This window comes from Idiotropiscis lumnitzeri, unplaced genomic scaffold, assembly GCF_059441095.1.
Source record: "Idiotropiscis lumnitzeri isolate Australia: NSW breed Sydney's pygmy pipehorse unplaced genomic scaffold, RoL_Ilum_1.0 HiC_scaffold_157, whole genome shotgun sequence".
In the NCBI taxonomy this organism is placed as follows: domain Eukaryota; kingdom Metazoa; phylum Chordata; class Actinopteri; order Syngnathiformes; family Syngnathidae; genus Idiotropiscis; species Idiotropiscis lumnitzeri.
The window spans coordinates 313041-332685 of NW_028283695.1; positions in this window are offsets into that span (position 1 = coordinate 313041).

Consider the following 19645-nt stretch of genomic DNA (forward strand, 5'->3'; position numbering starts at 1 on the left):
GACAATCAAATTAATGACTGCCCAGGCTTCAGGATGTCTTTTTACACTATATAAAGGTGGAAATTTACATTGGAAACGTTTGGTTTAGCTGTTATAAAAGTTTGTTTTTTTAGTGCTGTAAATGCATTTTCAGCTCGCACTGTACACATTTGCTATGAGAGGCATTATCTCATAAGGGAAATATTGGACAATCAAATTAATGACTGCCCAGGCTTCAGGATGTCTTTTTACACTATATAAAGGTGGAAATTTACATTTGAAACGTTTGGTTTAGCTGTTATAAAAGTTTGGTTTTTTAGTGCTGAAAATGCATTTTCAGCTCGCGCTGTACACATTTGCTATGAGAGGCATTATCTCATAAGGGAAATATTGGACAATCAAATTAATGACTGCCCAGGCTTCAGGATGTCTTTTTACACTATATAAAGGTGGAAATTTACATTGGAAACGTTTGGTTTAGCTGTTATAAAAGTTTGGTTTTTTAGTGCTGTAAATGCATTTTCAGCTCGCGCTGTACACATTTGCTATGAGAGGCATTATCTCATAAGGGAAATATTGGACAATCAAATTAATGACTGCCCAGGCTTCAGGATGTCTTTTTACACTATATAAAGGTGGAAATTTACATTGGAAACGTTTGGTTTAGGTGTTATATAAGTTTGTTTTTTTAGTGCTGAAAATGCATTTTCAGCTCGCACTGTACACATTTGCTATGTGAGGCATTATCTCATAAGGGAAATACTGGACAATCAAATTAATGACTTCCCAGGCTTCAGGATGCCTTTTTACACTATATAAAGGTGGAAATTTACATTGGAAACGTTTGGTTTAGCTGTTATAAAAGTTTGGTTTTTTTAGTGCTGAAAATTCATTGTCTGCTGGCGCTGTACACTTTTTCTAAGTGTTGCAATATCTCATGAAGGAAATACTGGACAATCAAATTAATGACTTTCCAGGCTCCAGGATGCCTTTCTACACTATATAAAGGTGGAAATTTACATTGGAAACGTTTGGTTTAGCTGTTATAAAAGTTTGTTTTTTTAGTGCTGTAAATGCATTTTCAGCTCGCGCTGTACACATTTGCTATGAGAGGCATTATCTCATAAGGGAAATATTGGACAATCATATTAATGACTGCCCAGGCTTCAGGATGTCTTTTTACACTATATAAAGGTGGAAATTTACATTGGAAACGTTTAGTTGAGCTGTTAATGAAGTATCGTTTTTTTAGTGCTGAAAATTCATTGTCTACTGGCGCTGTACACTTTTTCTAAGTGTTGCAATTACTCATGAAGGAAATACTGGACAATCAAATTAATGACTTTCCAGGCTTCAGGATGCCTTTCTACACTAGATAAAGGTGGAAATTTACATTGGAAACGTTTGGTTTAGCTGTTATAAAAGTTTGTTTTTTTAGTGCTGTAAATGCATTTTCAGCTCGCACTGTACACATTTGCTATGAGAGGCATTATCTCATAAGGGAAATATTGGACAATCAAATTAATGACTGCCCAGGCTTCAGGATGTCTTTTTACACTATATAAAGGTGGAAATTTACATTGGAAACGTTTACTTTAGCTGTTAATGAAGTTTCGTTTATTTAGTGCTGAAAATTCATTTTCAGCTCGCACTGTACACATTTGCTATGAGAGGCATTATCTCATAAGGGAAATATTGGACAATCAAATTAATGACTGCCCAGGCTTCAGGATGTCTTTTTACACTATATAAAGGTGGAAATTTACATTGGAAACGTTTGGTTTAGCTGTTATAAAAGTTTGTTTTTTTAGTGCTGTAAATGCATTTTCAGCTCGCACTGTACACATTTGCTATGAGAGGCATTATCTCATAAGGGAAATATTGGACAATCAAATTAATGACTGCCCAGGCTTCAGGATGTCTTTTTACACTATATAAAGGTGGAAATTTACATTGGAAACGTTTGGTTTAGCTGTTATAAAAGTTTGTTTTTTTAGTGCTGTAAATGCATTTTCAGCTCGCACTGTACACATTTGCTATGAGAGGCATTATCTCATAAGGGAAATATTGGACAATCAAATTAATGACTGCCCAGGCTTCAGGATGTCTTTTTACACTATATAAAGGTGGAAATTTACATTTGAAACGTTTGGTTTAGCTGTTATAAAAGTTTGGTTTTTTAGTGCTGAAAATGCATTTTCAGCTCGCGCTGTACACATTTGCTATGAGAGGCATTATCTCATAAGGGAAATATTGGACAATCAAATTAATGACTGCCCAGGCTTCAGGATGTCTTTTTACACTATATAAAGGTGGAAATTTACATTGGAAACGTTTGGTTTAGCTGTTATAAAAGTTTGGTTTTTTAGTGCTGTAAATGCATTTTCAGCTCGCGCTGTACACATTTGCTATGAGAGGCATTATCTCATAAGGGAAATATTGGACAATCAAATTAATGACTGCCCAGGCTTCAGGATGTCTTTTTACACTATATAAAGGTGGAAATTTACATTGGAAACGTTTGGTTTAGGTGTTATATAAGTTTGTTTTTTTAGTGCTGAAAATGCATTTTCAGCTCGCACTGTACACATTTGCTATGTGAGGCATTATCTCATAAGGGAAATACTGGACAATCAAATTAATGACTTCCCAGGCTTCAGGATGCCTTTTTACACTATATAAAGGTGGAAATTTACATTGGAAACGTTTGGTTTAGCTGTTATAAAAGTTTGGTTTTTTTAGTGCTGAAAATTCATTGTCTGCTTGCGCTGTACACTTTTTCTAAGTGTTGCAATATCTCATGAAGGAAATACTGGACAATCAAATTAATGACTTTCCAGGCTCCAGGATGCCTTTCTACACTATATAAAGGTGGAAATTTACATTGGAAACGTTTGGTTTAGCTGTTATAAAAGTTTGGTTTTTTAGTGCTGTAAATGCATTTTCAGCTCGCGCTGTACACATTTGCTATGAGAGGCATTATCTCATAAGGGAAATATTGGACAATCATATTAATGACTGCCCAGGCTTCAGGATGTCTTTTTACACTATTTAAAGGTGGAAATTTACATTGGAAACGTTTAGTTGAGCTGTTAATGAAGTATCATTTTTTTAGTGCTGAAAATTCATTGTCTACTGGCGCTGTACACTTTTTCTAAGTGTTGCAATATCTCATGAAGGAAATACTGGACAATCAAATTAATGACTTTCCAGGCTTCAGGATGCCTTTCTACACTATATAAAGGTGGAAATTTACATTGGAAACGTTTGGTTTAGCTGTTATAAAAGTTTGGTTTTTTAGTGCTGTAAATGCATTTTCAGCTCGCGCTGTACACATTTGCTATGAGAGGCATTATCTCATAAGGGAAATATTGGACAATCAAATTAATGACTGCCCAGGCTTCAGGATGTCTTTTTACACTATATAAAGGTGGAAATTTACATTGGAAACGTTTGGTTTAGCTGTTATAAAAGTTTGGTTTTTTAGTGCTGAAAATGTATTTTCAGCTCGCACTGTACACATTTGCTATGTGAGGCATTATCTCATAAGGGAAATACTGGACAATCAAATTAATGACTTCCCAGGCTTCAGGATGCATTTTTACACTCTATAAATGTGGAAATTTACATTGGAAACGTTTGGTTTAGCTGTTATAAAAGTTTGTTTTTTTAGTGCTGTAAATGCATTTTCAGCTCGCGCTGTACACATTTGCTATGTGAGGCATTATCTCATAAGGGAAATACTGGACAATCAAATTAATGACTGCCCAGGCTTCAGGATGTCTTTTTACACTATATAAAGGTGGAAATTTACATTGGAAACGTTTGGTTTAGCTGTTATAAAAGTTTGGTTTTTTAGTGCTGAAAATGCATTTTCAGCTCGCACTGTACACATTTGCTATGTGAGGCATTATCTCATAAGGGAAATACTGGACAATCAAATTAATGACTTCCCAGGCTTCAGGATGCCTTTTTACACTCTATAAATGTGGAAATTTACATTGGAAACGTTTGGTTTAGCTGTTAATGAAGTTTCGTTTTTTTAGTGCTGAAAATTCATTGTCTGCTGGCGCTGTACACTTTTTCTAAGTGTTGCAATATCTCATGAAGGAAATACTGGACAATCAAATTAATGACTTTCCAGGCTTCAGGATGCCTTTCTACACTATATAAAGGTGGAAATTTACATTGGAAACGTTTGGTTTAGCTGTTATAAAAGTTTGGTTTTTTAGTGCTGTAAATGCATTTTCAGCTCGCGCTGTACACATTTGCTATGAGAGGCATTATCTCATAAGGGAAATATTGGACAATCAAATTAATGACTGCCCAGGCTTCAGGATGTCTTTTTACACTATATAAAGGTGGAAATTTACATTGGAAACGTTTAGTTTAGCTGTTAATGAAGTTTCGTTTTTTTAGTGCTGGAAATTCATTGTCTGCTGGCGCTGTACACTTTTTCTAAGTGTTGCAATATCTCATGAAGGAAATACTGGACAATCAAATTAATGACTTTCCAGGCTTCAGGATGCCTTTCTACACTATATAAAGGTGGAAATTTACATTGGAAACGTTTGGTTTAGCTGTTATAAAAGTTTGGTTTTTTAGTGCTGTAAATGCATTTTCAGCTCGCGCTGTACACATTTGCTATGAAAGGCATTATCTCATTAGGGAAATATTGGACAATCAAATTAATGACTGCCCAGGCTTCAGGATGTCTTTTTACACTATATAAAGGTGGAAATTTACATTGGAAACGTTTAGTTTAGCTGTTAATGAAGTTTCGGTTTTTTAGTGCTGAAAATTCATTGTCTGCTGGCGCTGTACACTTTTTCTAAGTGTTGCAATATCTCATGAAGGAAATACTGGACAATCAAATTAATCACTTTCCAGGCTTCAGGATGCCTTTCTACACTATATAAAGGTGGAAATTTACATTGGAAACGTTTGGTTTAGCTGTTATAAAATTTTGGTTTTTTAGTGCTGTAAATGCATTTTCAGCTCGCGCTGTACACATTTGCTATGTGAGGCATTATATCATAAGGGAAATACTGGACAATCAAATTAATGACTTCCCAGGCTTCAGGATGCCTTTTTACACTCTATAAATGTGGAAATTTACATTGGAAACGTTTGGTTTAGCTGTTAATGAAGTTTCGTTTTTTTAGTGCTGAAAAAACATTGTCTGCTGGCGCTGTACACTTTTTCTAAGTGTTGCAATATCTCATGAAGGAAATACTGGACAATCAAATTAATGACTTTCCAGGCTTCAGGATGCCTTTCTACACTATATAAAGGTAGAAATTTACATTGGAAACGTTTGGTTTAGCTGTTATAAAAGTTTGGTTTTTTAGTGCTGTAAATGCATTTTCAGCTAGCGCTGTACACATTTGCTATGAGAGGCATTATCTCATAAGGGAAATATTGGACAATCAAATTAATGACTGCCCAGGCTTCAGGATGTCTTTTTACACTCTATAAAGGTGGAAATTTACATTGGAAACGTTTGGTTTAGCTGTTATAAAAGTTTGGTTTTTTAGTGCTGTAAATGCATTTTCAGCTCGCGCTGTACACATTTGCTATGAGAGGCATTATCTCATAAGGGAAATATTGGACAATCAAATTAATGGCTGCCCAGGCTTCAGGATGTCTTTTTACACTATATAAAGGTGGAAATTTACATTGGAAACGTTTAGTTTAGCTGTTAATGAAGTTTCGGTTTTTTAGTGCTGAAAATTCATTGTCTGCTGGCGCTGTACACTTTTTCTAAGTGTTGCAATATCTCATGAAGGAAATACTGGACAATCAAATTAATGACTTTCCAGGCTTCAGGATGCCTTTCTACACTATATAAAGGTGGAAATTTACATTGGAAACGTTTGGTTTAGCTGTTATAAAAGTTTGGTTTTTTAGTGCTGTAAATGCATTTTCAGCTCGCGCTGTACACATTTGCTATGAGAGGCATTATCTCATAAGGGAAATATTGGACAATCAAATTAATGACTGCCCAGGCTTCAGGATGTCTTTTTACACTATATAAAGGTGGAAATTTACATTGGAAACGTTTAGTTTAGCTGTTAATGAAGTTTCGTTTTTTTAGTGCTGGAAATTCATTGTCTGCTGGCGCTGTACACTTTTTCTAAGTGTTGCAATATCTCATGAAGGAAATACTGGACAATCAAATTAATGACTTTCCAGGCTTCAGGATGCCTTTCTACACTATATAAAGGTGGAAATTTACATTGGAAACGTTTGGTTTAGCTGTTATAAAAGTTTGGTTTTTTAGTGCTGTAAATGCATTTTCAGCTCGCGCTGTACACATTTGCTATGAAAGGCATTATCTCATAAGGGAAATATTGGACAATCAAATTAATGACTGCCCAGGCTTCAGGATGTCTTTTTACACTCTATAAAGGTGGAAATTTACATTGGAAACGTTTGGTTTAGCTGTTATAAAAGTTTGGTTTTTTAGTGCTGTAAATGCATTTTCAGCTCGCGCTGTACACATTTGCTATGAGAGGCATTATCTCATAAGGGAAATATTGGACAATCAAATTAATGGCTGCCCAGGCTTCAGGATGTCTTTTTACACTATATAAAGGTGGAAATTTACATTGGAAACGTTTAGTTTAGCTGTTAATGAAGTTTCGGTTTTTTAGTGCTGAAAATTCATTGTCTGCTGGCGCTGTACACTTTTTCTAAGTGTTGCAATATCTCATGAAGGAAATACTGGACAATCAAATTAAAGACTTTCCAGGCTTCAGGATGCCTTTTTACACTATATAAAGGTGGAAATTTACATTGGAAACGTTTGGTTTAGCTGTTATAAAAGTTTGGTTTTTTAGTGCTGTAAATGCATTTTCAGCTCGCGCTGTACACATTTGCTATGAGAGGCATTATCTCATAAGGGAAATATTGGACAATCAAATTAATGACTTCCCAGGCTTTCAGGATGCCTTTTTACACTCTATAAATGTGTAAATTTACATTGGAAACGTTTGGTTTAGCTGTTATAAAAGTTTGGTTTTTTAGTGCTGTAAATGCATTTTCAGCTCGCGCTGTACACATTTGCTATGAGAGGCATTATCTCATAAGGGAAATATTGGACAATCAAATTAATGACTGCCCAGGCTTCAGGATGTCTTTTTACACTATATAAAGGTGGAAATTTACATTGGAAACGTTTGGTTTAGCTGTTATAAAAGTTTGGTTTTTTAGTGCTGAAAATGTATTTTCAGCTCGCACTGTACACATTTGCTATGTGAGGCATTATCTCATAAGGGAAATACTGGACAATCAAATTAATGACTTCCCAGGCTTCAGGATGCATTTTTACACTCTATAAATGTGGAAATTTACATTGGAAACGTTTGGTTTAGCTGTTATAAAAGTTTGTTTTTTTAGTGCTGTAAATGCATTTTCAGCTCGCGCTGTACACATTTGCTATGTGAGGCATTATCTCATAAGGGAAATACTGGACAATCAAATTAATGACTGCCCAGGCTTCAGGATGTCTTTTTACACTATATAAAGGTGGAAATTTACATTGGAAACGTTTGGTTTAGCTGTTATAAAAGTTTGGTTTTTTAGTGCTGAAAATGCATTTTCAGCTCGCACTGTACACATTTGCTATGTGAGGCATTATCTCATAAGGGAAATACTGGACAATCAAATTAATGACTTCCCAGGCTTCAGGATGCCTTTTTACACTCTATAAATGTGGAAATTTACATTGGAAACGTTTGGTTTAGCTGTTAATGAAGTTTCGTTTTTTTAGTGCTGAAAATTCATTGTCTGCTGGCGCTGTACACTTTTTCTAAGTGTTGCAATATCTCATGAAGGAAATACTGGACAATCAAATTAATGACTTTCCAGGCTTCAGGATGCCTTTCTACACTATATAAAGGTGGAAATTTACATTGGAAACGTTTGGTTTAGCTGTTATAAAAGTTTGGTTTTTTAGTGCTGTAAATGCATTTTCAGCTCGCGCTGTACACATTTGCTATGAGAGGCATTATCTCATAAGGGAAATATTGGACAATCAAATTAATGACTGCCCAGGCTTCAGGATGTCTTTTTACACTATATAAAGGTGGAAATTTACATTGGAAACGTTTAGTTTAGCTGTTAATGAAGTTTCGTTTTTTTAGTGCTGGAAATTCATTGTCTGCTGGCGCTGTACACTTTTTCTAAGTGTTGCAATATCTCATGAAGGAAATACTGGACAATCAAATTAATGACTTTCCAGGCTTCAGGATGCCTTTCTACACTATATAAAGGTGGAAATTTACATTGGAAACGTTTGGTTTAGCTGTTATAAAAGTTTGGTTTTTTAGTGCTGTAAATGCATTTTCAGCTCGCGCTGTACACATTTGCTATGAAAGGCATTATCTCATAAGGGAAATATTGGACAATCAAATTAATGACTGCCCAGGCTTCAGGATGTCTTTTTACACTATATAAAGGTGGAAATTTACATTGGAAACGTTTAGTTTAGCTGTTAATGAAGTTTCGGTTTTTTAGTGCTGAAAATTCATTGTCTGCTGGCGCTGTACACTTTTTCTAAGTGTTGCAATATCTCATGAAGGAAATACTGGACAATCAAATTAATCACTTTCCAGGCTTCAGGATGCCTTTCTACACTATATAAAGGTGGAAATTTACATTGGAAACGTTTGGTTTAGCTGTTATAAAAGTTTGGTTTTTTAGTGCTGTAAATGCATTTTCAGCTCGCGCTGTACACATTTGCTATGAGAGGCATTATCTCATAAGGGAAATATTGGACAATCAAATTAATGACTGCCCAGGCTTCAGGATGTCTTTTTACACTCTATAAAGGTGGAAATTTACATTGGAAACGTTTGGTTTAGCTGTTATAAAAGTTTGGTTTTTTAGTGCTGTAAATGCATTTTCAGCTCGCGCTGTACACATTTGCTATGAGAGGCATTATCTCATAAGGGAAATATTGGACAATCAAATTAATGGCTGCCCAGGCTTCAGGATGTCTTTTTACACTATATAAAGGTGGAAATTTACATTGGAAACGTTTAGTTTAGCTGTTAATGAAGTTTCGGTTTTTTAGTGCTGAAAATTCATTGTCTGCTGGCGCTGTACACTTTTTCTAAGTGTTGCAATATCTCATGAAGGAAATACTGGACAATCAAATTAAAGACTTTCCAGGCTTCAGGATGCCTTTTTACACTATATAAAGGTGGAAATTTACATTGGAAACGTTTGGTTTAGCTGTTATAAAAGTTTGGTTTTTTAGTGCTGTAAATGCATTTTCAGCTCGCGCTGTACACATTTGCTATGAGAGGCATTATCTCATAAGGGAAATATTGGACAATCAAATTAATGACTGCCCAGGCTTCAGGATGTCTTTTTACACTATATAAAGGTGGAAATTTACATTGGAAACATTTAGTTTAGCTGTTAATGAAGTTTCGTTTTTTTAGTGCTGAAAATTCATTGTCTGCTGGCGCTGTACACTTTTTCTAAGTGTTGCAATATCTCATGAAGGAAATACTGGACAATCAAATTAATGACTTTCCAGGCTTCAGGATGCCTTTCTACACTATATAAAGGTGGAAATTTACATTGGAAACGTTTGGTTTAGCTGTTATAAAAGTTTGGTTTTTTAGTGCTGTAAATGCATTTTCAGCTCGCGCTGTACACATTTGCTATGAGAGGCATTATCTCATAAGGGAAATATTGGACAATCAAATTAATGACTGCCCAGGCTTCAGGATGTCTTTTTACACTATATAAAGGTGGAAATTTACATTGGAAACGTTTGGTTTAGCTGTTATAAAAGTTTGGTTTTTTAGTGCTGTAAATGCATTTTCAGCTCGCGCTGTACACATTTGCTATGAGAGGCATTATCTCATAAGGGAAATATTGGACAATCAAATTAATGGCTGCCCGGGCTTCAGGATGTCTTTTTACACTATATAAAGGTGGAAATTTACATTGGAAACGTTTAGTTTAGCTGTTAATGAAGTTTCGTTTTTTTAGTGCTGAAAATTCATTGTCTGCTGGCGCTGTACACTTTTTCTAAATGTTGCAATATCTCATGAAGGAAATACTGGACAATCAAATTAATGACTTTCCAGGCTTCAGGATGCCTTTCTACACTATATAAAGGTGGAAATTTACATTGGAAACGTTTGGTTTAGCTGTTATAAAAGTTTGGTTTTTTAGTGCTGTAAATGCATTTTCAGCTCGCGCTGTACACATTTGCTATGAGAGGCATTATCTCATAAGGGAAATATTGGACAATCAAATTAATGACTGCCCAGGCTTCAGGATGTCTTTTTACACTATATAAAGGAGGAAATTTACATTGGAAACGTTTGGTTTAGGTGTTATAAAAGTTTGGTTTTTTAGTGCTGAAAATGCATTTTCAGCTCGCGCTGTACACATTTGCAATGAGAGGCATTATCTCATAAGGGAAATACTGGACAATCAAATTAATGACTTCCCAGGCTTCAGGATGCCTTTTTACACTCTATAAATGTGGAAATTTACATTGGAAACGTTTGGTTTAGCTGTTAATGAAGTTTCGTTTTTTTTAGTGTTGAAAATTCGTTGTCTGCTGGCGCTGTACACTTTTTCTAAGTGTTGCAATATCTCATGAAGGAAATACTGGACAATCAAATTAATGACTTTCCAGGCTTCAGGATGCCTTTCTACACTATATAAAGGTGGAAATTTACATTGGAAACGTTTGGTTTAGCTGTTATAAAAGTTTGGTTTTTTAGTGCTGTAAATGCATTTTCAGCTCGCGCTGTACACATTTGCTATGAGAGGCATTATCTCATAAGGGAAATATTGGACAATCAAATTAATGACTGCCCAGGCTTCAGGATGTCTTTTTACACTATATAAAGGTGGAAATTTACATTGGAAACGTTTGGTTTAGCTGTTATAAAAGTTTGTTTTTTTAGTGCTGTAAATGCATTTTCAGCTCGCACTGTACACATTTGCTATGAGAGGCATTATCTCATAAGGGAAATATTGGACAATCAAATTAATGACTGCCCAGGCTTCAGGATGTCTTTTTACACTATATAAAGGTGGAAATTTACATTGGAAACGTTTACTTTAGCTGTTAATGAAGTTTCGTTTATTTAGTGCTGAAAATTCATTGTCTGCTGGCGCTGTACACTTTTTCTAAGTGTTGCAATATCTCATGAAGGAAATACTGGACAATCAAATTAATGACTTTCCAGGCTTCAGGATGCCTTTCTACACTATATAAAGGTGGAAATTTACATTGGAAACGTTTGGTTTAGCTGTTATAAAAGTTTGTTTTTTTAGTGCTGTAAATGCATTTTCAGCTCGCACTGTACACATTTGCTATGTGAGGCATTATCTCATAAGGGAAATACTGGACAATCAAATTAATGACTTCCCAGGCTTCAGGATGCCTTTTTACACTCTATAAATGTGGAAATTTACATTGGAAACGTTTGGTTTAGCTGTTAATGAAGTTTCGTTTTTTTAGTGCTGAAAATTCATTGTCTGCTGGCGCTGTACACTTTTTCTAAGTGTTGCAATATCTCATGAAGGAAATACTGGACAATCAAATTAATGACTTTCCAGGCTTCAGGATGCCTTTCTACACTATATAAAGGTGGAAATTTACATTGGAAACGTTTGGTTTAGCTGTTATAAAAGTTTGGTTTTTTAGTGCTGTAAATGCATTTTCAGCTCGCGCTGTACACATTTGCTATGAGAGGCATTATTATCTCATAAGGGAAATATTGGACAATCAAATTAATGACTGCCCAGGCTTCAGGATGTCTTTTTACACTATATAAAGGTGGAAATTTACATTGGAAACGTTTGGTTTAGCTGTTATAAAAGTTTGTTTTTTTAGTGCTGTAAATGCATTTTCAGCTCGCACTGTACACATTTGCTATGAGAGGCATTATCTCATAAGGGAAATATTGGACAATCAAATTAATGACTGCCCAGGCTTCAGGATGTCTTTTTACACTATATAAAGGTGGAAATTTACATTGGAAACGTTTGGTTTAGCTGTTATAAAAGTTTGGTTTTTTTAGTGCTGAAAATGCATTTTCAGCTCGCACTGTCCACATTTGCTATGTGAGGCATTATCTCATAAGGGAAATACTGGACAATCAAATTAATGACTGCCCAGGCTTCAGGATGTCTTTTTACACTATATAAAGGTGGAAATTTACATTGGAAACGTTTGGTTTAGCTGTTATAAAAGTTTGTTTTTTTAGTGCTGTAAATGCATTTTCAGCTCGCGCTGTACACATTTGCTATGAGAGGCATTATCTCATAAGGGAAATATTGGACAATCAAATTAATGACTGCCCAGGCTTCAGGATGTCTTTTTACACTATATAAAGGTGGAAATTTACATTGGAAACGTTTACTTTAGCTGTTAATGAAGTTTCGTTTATTTAGTGCTGAAAATTCATTGTCTGACACTCTATAAATGTGGAAATTTACATTGGAAACGTTTGGTTTAGCTGTTAATGAAGTTTCGTTTTTTTATTCCTGAAAATTCATTGTCTGCTGGCGCTGTACACTTTTTCTAAGTGTTGCAATATCTCATGAAGGAAATACTGGACAATCAAATTAATGACTTTCCAGGCTTCAGGATGCCTTCTACACTATATAAAGGTGGAAATGTACATTGGAAACGTTTGGTTTAGCTGTTATAAAAGTTTGGTTTTTTAGTGCTGTAAATGCATTTTCAGCTCGCGCTGTACACATTTGCTATGAGAGGCATTATCTCAGAAGGGAAATATTGGACAATCAAATTAATGACTGCCCAGGCTTCAGGATGTCTTTTTACACTATATAAAGGTGGAAATTTACATTGGAAACGTTTGGTTTAGCTGTTATAAAAGTTTGGTTTTTTTAGTGCTGAAAATGCATTTTCAGCTCGCACTGTACACATTTGCTGTGTGAGGCATTATCTCATAAGGGAAATACTGGACAATCAAATTAATGACTGCCCAGGCTTCAGGATGTCTTTTTACACTATATAAAGGTGGAAATTTACATTGGAAACGTTTGGTTTAGCTGTTATAAAAGTTTGTTTTTTTAGTGCTGAAAATGCATTTTCAGCTCGCACTGTACACATTTGCTATGTGAGGCATTATCTCATAAGGGAAATACTGGACAATCAAATTAATGACTTCCCAGGCTTCAGGATGCCTTTTTACACTCTATAAATGTGGAAATTTACATTGGAAACGTTTGGTTTAGCTGTTAATGAAGTTTCGTTTTTTTAGTGCTGAAAATTCATTGTCTGCTGGCGCTGTACACTTTTTCTAAGTGTTGCAATATCTCATGAAGGAAATACTGGACAATCAAATTAATGACTTTCCAGGCTTCAGGATGCCTTTCTACACTATATAAAGGTGGAAATTTACATTGGAAACGTTTGGTTTAGCTGTTATAAAAGTTTGGTTTTTTAGTGCTGTAAATGCATTTTCAGCTCGCGCTGTACACATTTGCTATGAGAGGCATTATCTCATAAGGGAAATATTGGACAATCAAATTAATGACTGCCCAGGCTTCAGGATGTCTTTTTACACTATATAAGGGTGGAAATTTACATTGGAAACGTTTAGTTTAGCTGTTAATGAAGTTTCGTTTTTTTAGTGCTGAAAATTCATTGTCTGCTGGCGCTGTACACTTTTTCTAAGTGTTGCAATATCTCATGAAGGAAATACTGGACAATCAAATTAATGACTTTCCAGGCTTCAGGATGCCTTTCTACACTATATAAAGGTGGAAATGTACATTGGAAACGTTTGGTTTAGCTGTTATAAAAGTTTGGTTTTTTAGTGCTGTAAATGCATTTTCAGCTCGCGCTGTACACATTTGCTATGAGAGGCATTATCTCAGAAGGGAAATATTGGACAATCAAATTAATGACTGCCCAGGCTTCAGGATGTCTTTTTACACTATATAAAGGTGGAAATTTACATTGGAAACGTTTGGTTTAGCTGTTATAAAAGTTTGTTTTTTTTAGTGCTGAAAATGCATTTTCAGCTCGCACTGTACACATTTGCTGTGTGAGGCATTATCTCATAAGGGAAATACTGGACAATCAAATTAATGACTGCCCAGGCTTCAGGATGTCTTTTTACACTATATAAAGGTGGAAATTTACATTGGAAACGTTTGGTTTAGCTGTTATAAAAGTTTGGTTTTTTAGTGCTGAAAATGCATTTTCAGCTCGCACTGTACACATTTGCTATGTGAGGCATTATCTCATAAGGGAAATACTGGACAATCAAATTAATGACTTCCCAGGCTTCAGGATGCCTTTTTACACTCTATGAATGTGGAAATTTACATTGGAAACGTTTGGTTTAGCTGTTAATGAAGTTTCGTTTTTTTAGTGCTGAAAATTCATTGTCTGCTGGCGCTGTACACTTTTTCTAAGTGTTGCAATATCTCATGAAGGAAATACTGGACAATCAAATTAATGACTTTCCAGGCTTCAGGATGCCTTTCTACACTATATAAAGGTGGAAATTTACATTGGAAACGTTTGGTTTAGCTGTTATAAAAGTTTGGTTTTTTAGTGCTGTAAATGCATTTTCAGCTCGCGCTGTACACATTTGCTATGAGAGGCATTATCTCATAAGGGAAATATTGGACAATCAAATTAATGACTGCCCAGGCTTCAGGATGTCTTTTTACACTATATAAAGGTGGAAATTTACATTGGAAACGTTTGGTTTAGCTGTTATAAAAGTTTGTTTTTTTTAGTGCTGTAAATGCATTTTCAGCTCGCACTGTACACATTTGCTATGAGAGGCATTATCTCATAAGGGAAATATTGGACAATCAAATTAATGACTGCCCAGGCTTCAGGATGTCTTTTTACACTATATAAAGGTGGAAATTTACATTGGAAACGTTTGGTTTAGCTGTTATAAAAGTTTGTTTTTTTAGTGCTGTAAATGCATTTTCAGCTCGCACTGTACACATTTGCTATGAGAGGCATTATCTCATAAGGGAAATATTGGACAATCAAATTAATGACTGCCCAGGCTTCAGGATGTCTTTTTACACTATATAAAGGTGGAAATTTACATTTGAAACGTTTGGTTTAGCTGTTATAAAAGTTTGGTTTTTTAGTGCTGAAAATGCATTTTCAGCTCGCGCTGTACACATTTGCTATGAGAGGCATTATCTCATAAGGGAAATATTGGACAATCAAATTAATGACTGCCCAGGCTTCAGGATGTCTTTTTACACTATATAAAGGTGGAAATTTACATTGGAAACGTTTGGTTTAGCTGTTATAAAAGTTTGGTTTTTTAGTGCTGTAAATGCATTTTCAGCTCGCGCTGTACACATTTGCTATGAGAGGCATTATCTCATAAGGGAAATATTGGACAATCAAATTAATGACTGCCCAGGCTTCAGGATGTCTTTTTACACTATATAAAGGTGGAAATTTACATTGGAAACGTTTGGTTTAGGTGTTATATAAGTTTGTTTTTTTAGTGCTGAAAATGCATTTTCAGCTCGCACTGTACACATTTGCTATGTGAGGCATTATCTCATAAGGGAAATACTGGACAATCAAATTAATGACTTCCCAGGCTTCAGGATGCCTTTTTACACTATATAAAGGTGGAAATTTACATTGGAAACGTTTGGTTTAGCTGTTATAAAAGTTTGGTTTTTTTAGTGCTGAAAATTCATTGTCTGCTGGCGCTGTACACTTTTTCTAAGTGTTGCAATATCTCATGAAGGAAATACTGGACAATCAAATTAATGACTTTCCAGGCTCCAGGATGCCTTTCTACACTATATAAAGGTGGAAATTTACATTGGAAACGTTTGGTTTAGCTGTTATAAAAGTTTGTTTTTTTAGTGCTGTAAATGCATTTTCAGCTCGCGCTGTACACATTTGCTATGAGAGGCATTATCTCATAAGGGAAATATTGGACAATCATATTAATGACTGCCCAGGCTTCAGGATGTCTTTTTACACTATATAAAGGTGGAAATTTACATTGGAAACGTTTAGTTGAGCTGTTAATGAAGTATCGTTTTTTTAGTGCTGAAAATTCATTGTCTACTGGCGCTGTACACTTTTTCTAAGTGTTGCAATTACTCATGAAGGAAATACTGGACAATCAAATTAATGACTTTCCAGGCTTCAGGATGCCTTTCTACACTAGATAAAGGTGGAAATTTACATTGGAAACGTTTGGTTTAGCTGTTATAAAAGTTTGTTTTTTTAGTGCTGTAAATGCATTTTCAGCTCGCACTGTACACATTTGCTATGAGAGGCATTATCTCATAAGGGAAATATTGGACAATCAAATTAATGACTGCCCAGGCTTCAGGATGTCTTTTTACACTATATAAAGGTGGAAATTTACATTGGAAACGTTTACTTTAGCTGTTAATGAAGTTTCGTTTATTTAGTGCTGAAAATTCATTTTCAGCTCGCACTGTACACATTTGCTATGAGAGGCATTATCTCATAAGGGAAATATTGGACAATCAAATTAATGACTGCCCAGGCTTCAGGATGTCTTTTTACACTATATAAAGGTGGAAATTTACATTGGAAACGTTTGGTTTAGCTGTTATAAAAGTTTGTTTTTTTAGTGCTGTAAATGCATTTTCAGCTCGCACTGTACACATTTGCTATGAGAGGCATTATCTCATAAGGGAAATATTGGACAATCAAATTAATGACTGCCCAGGCTTCAGGATGTCTTTTTACACTATATAAAGGTGGAAATTTACATTGGAAACGTTTGGTTTAGCTGTTATAAAAGTTTGTTTTTTTAGTGCTGTAAATGCATTTTCAGCTCGCACTGTACACATTTGCTATGAGAGGCATTATCTCATAAGGGAAATATTGGACAATCAAATTAATGACTGCCCAGGCTTCAGGATGTCTTTTTACACTATATAAAGGTGGAAATTTACATTTGAAACGTTTGGTTTAGCTGTTATAAAAGTTTGGTTTTTTAGTGCTGAAAATGCATTTTCAGCTCGCGCTGTACACATTTGCTATGAGAGGCATTATCTCATAAGGGAAATATTGGACAATCAAATTAATGACTGCCCAGGCTTCAGGATGTCTTTTTACACTATATAAAGGTGGAAATTTACATTGGAAACGTTTGGTTTAGCTGTTATAAAAGTTTGGTTTTTTAGTGCTGTAAATGCATTTTCAGCTCGCGCTGTACACATTTGCTATGAGAGGCATTATCTCATAAGGGAAATATTGGACAATCAAATTAATGACTGCCCAGGCTTCAGGATGTCTTTTTACACTATATAAAGGTGGAAATTTACATTGGAAACGTTTGGTTTAGGTGTTATATAAGTTTGTTTTTTTAGTGCTGAAAATGCATTTTCAGCTCGCACTGTACACATTTGCTATGTGAGGCATTATCTCATAAGGGAAATACTGGACAATCAAATTAATGACTTCCCAGGCTTCAGGATGCCTTTTTACACTATATAAAGGTGGAAATTTACATTGGAAACGTTTGGTTTAGCTGTTATAAAAGTTTGGTTTTTTTAGTGCTGAAAATTCATTGTCTGCTGGCGCTGTACACTTTTTCTAAGTGTTGCAATATCTCATGAAGGAAATACTGGACAATCAAATTAATGACTTTCCAGGCTCCAGGATGCCTTTCTACACTATATAAAGGTGGAAATTTACATTGGAAACGTTTGGTTTAGCTGTTATAAAAGTTTGGTTTTTTAGTGCTGTAAATGCATTTTCAGCTCGCGCTGTACACATTTGCTATGAGAGGCATTATCTCATAAGGGAAATATTGGACAATCATATTAATGACTGCCCAGGCTTCAGGATGTCTTTTTACACTATTTAAAGGTGGAAATTTACATTGGAAACGTTTAGTTGAGCTGTTAATGAAGTATCATTTTTTTAGTGCTGAAAATTCATTGTCTACTGGCGCTGTACACTTTTTCTAAGTGTTGCAATATCTCATGAAGGAAATACTGGACAATCAAATTAATGACTTTCCAGGCTTCAGGATGCCTTTCTACACTATATAAAGGTGGAAATTTACATTGGAAACGTTTGGTTTAGCTGTTATAAAAGTTTGGTTTTTTAGTGCTGTAAATGCATTTTCAGCTCGCGCTGTACACATTTGCTATGAGAGGCATTATCTCATAAGGGAAATATTGGACAATCAAATTAATGACTGCCCAGGCTTCAGGATGTCTTTTTACACTATATAAAGGTGGAAATTTACATTGGAAACGTTTGGTTTAGCTGTTATAAAAGTTTGGTTTTTTAGTGCTGAAAATGTATTTTCAGCTCGCACTGTACACATTTGCTATGTGAGGCATTATCTCATAAGGGAAATACTGGACAATCAAATTAATGACTTCCCAGGCTTCAGGATGCATTTTTACACTCTATAAATGTGGAAATTTACATTGGAAACGTTTGGTTTAGCTGTTATAAAAGTTTGTTTTTTTAGTGCTGTAAATGCATTTTCAGCTCGCGCTGTACACATTTGCTATGTGAGGCATTATCTCATAAGGGAAATACTGGACAATCAAATTAATGACTGCCCAGGCTTCAGGATGTCTTTTTACACTATATAAAGGTGGAAATTTACATTGGAAACGTTTGGTTTAGCTGTTATAAAAGTTTGGTTTTTTAGTGCTGAAAATGCATTTTCAGCTCGCACTGTACACATTTGCTATGTGAGGCATTATCTCATAAGGGAAATACTGGACAATCAAATTAATGACTTCCCAGGCTTCAGGATGCCTTTTTACACTCTATAAATGTGGAAATTTACATTGGAAACGTTTGGTTTAGCTGTTAATGAAGTTTCGTTTTTTTAGTGCTGAAAATTCATTGTCTGCTGGCGCTGTACACTTTTTCTAAGTGTTGCAATATCTCATGAAGGAAATACTGGACAATCAAATTAATGACTTTCCAGGCTTCAGGATGCCTTTCTACACTATATAAAGGTGGAAATTTACATTGGAAACGTTTGGTTTAGCTGTTATAAAAGTTTGGTTTTTTAGTGCTGTAAATGCATTTTCAGCTCGCGCTGTACACATTTGCTATGAGAGGCATTATCTCATAAGGGAAATATTGGACAATCAAATTAATGACTGCCCAGGCTTCAGGATGTCTTTTTACACTATATAAAGGTGGAAATTTACATTGGAAACGTTTAGTTTAGCTGTTAATGAAGTTTCGTTTTTTTAGTGCTGGAAATTCATTGTCTGCTGGCGCTGTACACTTTTTCTAAGTGTTGCAATATCTCATGAAGGAAATACTGGACAATCAAATTAATGACTTTCCAGGCTTCAGGATGCCTTTCTACACTATATAAAGGTGGAAATTTACATTGGAAACGTTTGGTTTAGCTGTTATAAAAGTTTGGTTTTTTAGTGCTGTAAATGCATTTTCAGCTCGCGCTGTACACATTTGCTATGAAAGGCATTATCTCATTAGGGAAATATTGGACAATCAAATTAATGACTGCCCAGGCTTCAGGATGTCTTTTTACACTATATAAAGGTGGAAATTTACATTGGAAACGTTTAGTTTAGCTGTTAATGAAGTTTCGGTTTTTTAGTGCTGAAAATTCATTGTCTGCTGGCGCTGTACACTTTTTCTAAGTGTTGCAATATC